The sequence below is a fragment of the Euphorbia lathyris genome, chromosome 1, assembly GCF_963576675.1.
Source record: "Euphorbia lathyris chromosome 1, ddEupLath1.1, whole genome shotgun sequence".
Classification (NCBI taxonomy): Eukaryota; Viridiplantae; Streptophyta; class Magnoliopsida; order Malpighiales; family Euphorbiaceae; genus Euphorbia; species Euphorbia lathyris.
In genome coordinates this window covers 8,131,378-8,139,183 of record NC_088910.1, presented here as the reverse complement: position 1 = coordinate 8,139,183, position 7,806 = coordinate 8,131,378, and the positions used below count along the sequence as shown (strand labels likewise).

Genomic DNA, 7,806 nt, shown 5'->3' with positions numbered 1-7,806 from the left:
AATATTAGCCCCCACTATCAATTGCTATTGGGTTTCTGACTAAGTTTCCTCTAGGATTTCCCTAACATAAAATTAATGATAGCAATTTCACTAATTTTCCTATGAACGTATTTGAATAATTAAAACAGTAAGTGAAAAGGTATGAAGGATTGAAGATATTTATAGCCAAAAAACTGGTTGTCAAAATACAGATGTCTCCAGACAATACAGATGTCTCCAGACATACAGATGTCTCTAGACATACAGATGTTCTAGACAATACAGATGTCTCTTAGACAAAATAAAATACAGATTTCCTTCTTATTCTTTCCATGTGGAATTTCCACAACACCAATATTAAAGACTAATATCTAACATTTTTTCATTATTATTTTGGTTATTTTTTTATTATAATTAACTTTGAATATTGTCGTAGGGTTTTTGATAATTTTTTTTAATTATAATTTACTTTTAAACAGTATCCCATAGTTTTTGGTAACTTTTGTTTACTATTTTTCAAATATTTTTGTTTAAATGTGTTGTCCACCTGTTTCTACGATATGAATAAACACTTTAAGGACAATGTTTCATAGTTTTCGGTTAATTACATTACTTATGGATATTAATTTTTACTTGTTTTAATAATATTTCTGTTGAAATGTTTTTTTACACGTTTTTAAAGATCATAAATATACATGTTTTCTATATTAAAACGTTTTATATTACTATTTTAAAATAGTATAATACATATTTTAATTGCATTTATAAACAAAACTCAAAAATGCAAATTCGATTAATCCTGATTAATCATCGACTAATCCCTGATTAATCTCCAAATGCCTTGCCCAGTGCTATATTTCCAACACTTAGGTAAATTATGTATAAATCTAATGGTTTTAGGTAAAGTTCATATTTCAGACTATAAAGTTGTTTTTTTTTTTTGAACCCAAAATAATGCATTTCATAGATGAATAGGATTTGCATCCTCAAAAATAGTGTTAGCTAGCCAATCTGGCACTACAAAAGACAAAAAATCGCTAGCATTGGAATAGGCCTACCTAGCTACCAAATGAGCAGCCATATTCGCTAAACGACTAACAAGCGATACTGAGAAAGTAGGATTAGATTCAAGGATAACTCGACAATCATGAATGAGCGTTCCAAATTCTGAGATATCCTTCTTGTTGGAAAGAATTGCATCAATAACAAGCTTGGCATCTGATTCAAATTCAACATGTGTATAGCGCATAGAAGCAAGCCAGATCATACTAGTGCGTAAAGTTAATGCCTCAACCACCTTAGGTGCTCTAATACTAGCAATGCAACTGCTGCTACAGAACAGAAAGATACCTGTGTCATCTCTGATCACTGCTCCCATACCGCAGCTACCAGTTTCCTTAAAGATAGCACCGTCAACATTGCACTTCACTGATCCCCTGTCTGGCGGCTTCCATATTACCCTTTCCCGAAGCTGGTTAGGAACATTGTTTGCTCGGTTTTGTTCATATACAGGATGACCAGTCGCCGCTGCTGCTGGATCGGAGGATGATCCAGACGCCCCAGCTGCAGTCATGGATGCTGTTTCTGAAGTCACGATCGATGGTGCGCTGATTCCAAGGTGACATCGCTGTTTACTATCCGCCAGAAATCCAGAATTCACCCTTGGCTTATTCTTTGAATTCTGCTGGTAGGCCCGCCAATCCCGCAGTTCGTCGATGCCATGTCTCCAGCTAATGTCCATCGCCCACCATGTCAAGTGCCAAAGGACTCTGTTACGGTGATCCCAAATGGTCTTTAAAGCACAGTAGAGTCTGTCAATGAACTCCAGATTTAGACCGCAAATTGCCTGCAATAACCAATCTGCAAAGTTCGTCCCGTTAGTTTGTGGGATTGGGAGGTTAGCTATTCGCCAAAGATCACCTGCAAAACAACAATCAATAAATAAATGGTTATCTGTTTGATCCTGCTCCACACACACAGGGCATTCAATTGTGATTGGTACACGTCGTTGGGCTAGTCTAGCCCGAGTGGGTAAGCTACCCGAGCAAATTCGCCATATAAATAGCTTCAGTTTAGGGGGCATATTCAGACTCCAAATCCTCCTCCATCCCTTATTCACTACCCTCTCCTCTTCCACCTCCAAACCAGCAATATAACCCGAATGCACATTGTAAAAACCATTTTTTGACCAGTTCCAGACTCTTCTATTCTTACTGACAGTGAAAGGCAAGATAATGTCACAAATAGCATTCACTTCAACTTCACTAAAGCACCCCTTCAATTTGTCCACATCCCATCCCCTCCCATTTTCAAGTAACAAGTTAGCAACTCTTAAATCTTGTAATCCAGGGACCATAAAAGAATTTATGCAAAACTCGCTCAGTTTTGGTACCCATGCATCCTTCCAGACTCTAATTGAACTACCATCTCCCACCTTCCACATTACCCCTTTTCTAAGTATATCCAGGCCACTCCAAATTCTACATAAATTAGGGTTATAAATTTTTAATTGAGTCAAACTCTACACAAAGTAGGGTTATAAATTTTTAATTAACTCTTAATTATTTTTAAAATTATAACAATACATAAATTAATTCCAACTTTACTTAAATCATGTCTAAAAGTAGAAGATTTACATAAAGTGTAAAGATTTACGTAAAATTTGATTTTGCAATCTTTGATCTTTATACGTGAGGTCCACCTGCAACATACCGAGCATAGGTAACTTGAATTCATCATTAGGTCGGAAAAATCCATGCCAACAGTAATTTAATGTAACATAATGTAGCGTAACGAAACTTAATACTATAACTTAGTATACCGTAACTTAGCATAACTTAACTTAACGTAACGTAACGTAATGCGGCGTAACATAACGTAACGTAACATAATGTGACGTAACATAACGTAACTTAACGCAGCGTAACATAACGTAACTTAGCATAATGTAACTTAGTGTAACGTAACTTAGCGTAACATAACTTACCGTTACACTAAGTTAAGTTATGTTAAGTTATATTACCTTAAGCTACACTACGTTACGTTATGTAATATTAAGTTACGTTACATTAAATTACGTTAAATTGTACTAAGCTACGTTACGTTACATCTGCAAAATCAAATTTTACATAAAACATTTGGACTTTAGGTAAATCTCTCTTTTTAGACATAGTTTAAGTAAAGTTGGAATTAATTTACGTAAAGTTGCATTTTTACAAAAAAAAAAGGACTTGATTAAAAATTTATAACCCTAATTTAGGTAAAGTTGGACTTAATCAACACTTTATAACCCTAAATATGATCTTTACCTAAAACCATTAGGTTTATGCATAATTTATACTCAACCCTTGATATCCAGTAATTATATTTTCAATACTCAATTTTTAGTTTTATCAAGCGCAACACTTTACTGTAATTTTCGTATAATATTTATTTTATGTAGTGTTTATTAGGACCGGAATCGAGTCTGACTAAACCGAGCTTTTGCATGCTCATGCTCAGCTCTACAAAAAATGGACAAGCTCGAGTTTGAGCTTAGTTTGAGTTTAACATCCTATTCGAGCTTGGTCATAAAGAAAAATATTTCATCTTGAGCTTCTCGCGACCAACTTGTTTATTTATTGTTAAGCCCAAAATATACCTAAAATATCATATATAAATACGTTAAATTTACATTGAAATCGTGCTAATTATATTCATTTAGAATACTTTTACGTCTTTATTTACTTCTTTGATGCAAGGTACTTAATTATTTGGTTAAATCCAAATAGGAGTGAAAACGGAGCAAAAACGGAGCTAAAATGGAGGAAAAACCTAAAAAACGTACCAAGAATGCATATCAGTCAGAAGAACGCTCAAGGAGGACGAAAAGCAGTCGAGAGACAGGGAAAATTCTCTCTGTCGCGACTGAGATTTTCATAATCTCAGTCGCGACTTACGGAAGCCAGCTCGGGAGAAAGATGAAGTTTTCACTCGCCCTTGCACCCCCTGTCGCGACTGAGATTTTCGGAATCTTAGTCGCGACAGCGAACTGTTCTGCACACAAAACACATGTTTTAAATCGGAAAAACGCGTCTGTTCGTTCGGATAAAAGTGACCCTTCACCAGCGGACACGACCCATCATTTACAACCCTTCAACAACTATAAATAAGTGATCCATTTCAGAATTAAAAAGGTTGGAAAAAGTTAGAGAAATTAGAGAAGAAAGTTATTATGTTGAGTTTCTGATTCAGAAAAGAATCAGAAAGTTAGATTACATTTATGTAAACAAACTTGCTATACACAAGTTGTTATTAGATTAGTTATAAACACAGTATTAGTTTAGTTTCTAAGGTTGATCACAGACAAGTTTTCATTCTGGTAGTGGACCTAGCAGTCTCTATTCCGAAGATCCAGCGAGAAGAATTGACGGCTGAAGCGCATGATGTTTGACGCACCTACGGAGTTTGAGAGAAAGATTGTTAACCCAGATCTCAAAGTTTTCGTTACAATGCTATCCAAGTTTCTACTTCTCTGTTAACTTGTGAAAATTCACATTTCATTAATGATATACTTATTTATTCAATAAATTCTTACTGTTGATTATTTTGATATTGTTCTGACAAAATGATTTTCAAAATGATAAATTGGTGTTTTTATTAAAACGTTCTATTCCATCTTATTCATATAAGAACTTTGTTGAACACTTGACAGATTTAGTTTTTATGGATGACATGATCGCTGATCGCGGCTTATCAGACATAAAATACTAGTTTGATTAAGGTAGGAATCACCTCAACATCAGGGGGATTTCTACGGTTCAAAGCCATTTAATTGAATAAATCGCTATATTGTTACATGTCCATAATCTTTACAAAGTTAAAGTTGTTTTCTTTGCTTTATGAAAATAAGTTTTACACCTTCTATTTATTCCAATTACGGAAGTATCTGTCTCGTAATCAAAATCTCAAGACAGAACTGTTCTCTAAACTCGATATAATACTTCTATCTAATCCTAATTTACCAAAACCAATTCCATCAATTAAACGTATTTCTTTTATTGAACCTAAACACGTGATTAAAACCGAGTTAAATAAAGTTTTAGTTAAAAAGCGTTACCTGTGGGTTTGATATCTTTTATTACTACAAGCGTATACCGTGCACTTGCGGAAATCGCTCAACAAGTTTTTGGCGCCGTTGCCGGGGAACGCCAAAATTTTTGACAAAATTTAAAATTTTTCGTGTTTTATTTCGAATCTAGGTTTAAACATACTTATTTTAACTTTTATAATTTAATAATTTTCATTTACTAATTTATCTATTTTTCAAATTCTGTTTTGTAGGTAGTTTCGGTTCGTGCAAGATTTCAGGTTCATGCGCAGTTCTCGAAGTTCAGGCATTGTACCAGACCCTATAGACCCAGAAATTGAGAAAACCATTAGGAAGAACAAGAAAAACAAGAAAAACAAAAATAAGACCCCAGTAAAAACATTTACAGAGCCAGAAAAAATGGCAGACCCACCAACACTTATGGATTACGCTAGGCCAGGTGTGGCCGGTGTGGCCGGTGTGACCAATAGTATCGTTAGACCCAGAATCACCACAAATCAATTTGAAATTAAGCCAGCTTTGCTTAATATGTTGCAAAATAATGTAACATTTTACGGGTTACCTAACGAAAATCCTAACACCCACTTAACAAATTTCCTTGAAATTTGTGACACTTTTAAAATCCCAGATGTGACTGCAGAAGCAATCAAACTTCGCCCCTTTCCTTTCACTTTGAAGGATCGAGCCAAAGAATGGTTAACTTCTATGCCAGCCGCAACTTTTGCCACTTGGGAACAATTAGCCCAAGCGTTTTTATCTAAATATTTTCCTTTAGCAAAAACCGCAAGAGTCATAAAGGAGTTAACATCTTTTTCTCAAAATGATAACGAGACTCTTTATGAAACTTGGGAACGTTTTAAAGAACTTCAACGTTTATGCCCACACCACCAATTACCCGCTGAACTTTTAATGCAAACATTTTACAATGGACTAAATCCTATAACTAGGGGTTCATTAGATGCTATGTCGAGAGGGCTATTTATGAAGAAAACATCAGCCCAAGCGAGAGAACTTTTGGAGGAAATGGCAATCAACAGCAGTATGTGGCCCGCGGAACGTGGACATATACCGGTGGCAAAACCATCATCCTCAACCTCATCATCAGTTAAAGGTATAGTTGAACTCGATCCAGTCGCGATGTTACAAGCCCAATTTTCTGCTTTATCGCACAAAATTGATAAGTTTATGGCACCACGCGATACCAATGGTAATCCAATCCAAACGGATGTGGATTACGAAAATATGAGTGAGATCGAACAGGTAAATTTTGTCCAAGGGCAAAACCAAACTAATAATCCTTATTCTATTACCTATAATGCTGGATGGAGGAATCATCCTAACTTTAACTGGAAAGATAACAATAACAATAATACAAGTGCTAATCAAAATCGTACCACTAATTATCAAAATCAGTCAAGAGATACGATTAGCACTTTATCTTCTAAAATCGACAAGTTTATAGATGCTATCAGTGGAAAAATAAGTAATCACGACGATGGTTTTAAACGGATCGAAAGTAAATTCGATCAGCTTATTAAAAACCACTCATCTAGCATCCATAATTTGGAGGTTCAAATTGGTCAACTTGCTAAATCAATTCCATCCCGAAAAGAGGGAAGTCTTCCCAGCCATACGGAAGAAAATCCGAAAGAGCAGGTGAAAGCTATTACTCTTCGTTCAGGAAAGAATTATCAAGGGCCTGAAATGCCCAAAGATACAACATTACCAGGAACTGATTTACCAAAGTCCAAAGAAGATATCTTAAACACAAATAGTTCACCATTTGACACAAGTACCAAAACTTTTGTACCCAAGCCACCTTTTTCGCACAAAGTCCGAAATAAGAACTATGATAAACAACTTCTAACGTTTTTGGATAAACTTAAAAATTTGCACATCAATTTGACATTTATGGATGCAATCACACAAAATCCTAACTATGGTAAGTTTTAAAGGATTTGATTTCGAAGAAAATCAGTTGGGAAGGAATTTCATCCATTTCGTTAACTGAAGACTGTAGTTCAATAGTATCAAGTAATTTGCCCACTAAACTTAAAGATCCCGGATGTTTTACTATTCCGTGTAAATTGGGAGATATTGAATTCCCAAGTTGTCTTTGTGATTTAGGAGCAAGTATAAACTTAATGCCATTGTCTATTTTTAACAAGTTAGGTTTAGAAGAAGATATCAAACGTACCAATATGGTTTTGCAATTAGCGGATCAAACCACTAAGAGGCCATATGGTATAATTGAAGATGTTTTAGTCAAAGTCGATAAATTTATTTTTCCTACCGATTTTGTTATATTAGACTTTGCATATGATGTAAATTGTCCTTTAATTTTTGGTAGACCGTTTATGAACATGGGACGCGCTCTAGTAGATGTGTCGGAAGGGAAGGTAGTTTTAAGGATAGGAGAAGATAAGGTCGAGTTTAATATGAACAAAGCGATGAAATACCCTATGGAGGAATTCGCTTGTATGAAACTTGATTTAGTCGAGGAATGTGTCAATGATGTAATTCAGAGTGAAGAAATAATTGAACCTATAATAGGTGAGGAATTAGAAGATAAGGACCCAGAGCCTTTGATTCGAGAAGATGGACCAGTTCCGCCTTCAATTGTAACACCCCCTAAATTAGAACTTAAAGAGTTACCCAGTCATTTGAGGTACGCTTTCTTAGGCGAAGCCGATTCTCTACCTATAATTATTTCTAACAAATTAACAAACGATCAAGAA

General features: G+C 35.1%; 1 non-coding gene across 1 annotated transcript; it reads right to left on the bottom strand.

The window, feature by feature from the left end:
* Positions 1-5,854: 5,854 nt before the first annotated feature.
* On the bottom strand, positions 5,855-5,961 carry LOC136216162 (small nucleolar RNA R71). The gene has a single exon (XR_010683153.1). It is a non-coding gene; the product is annotated as a small nucleolar RNA R71 (small nucleolar RNA).
* Between the last annotated feature and the right edge of the window lie 1,845 nt (positions 5,962-7,806).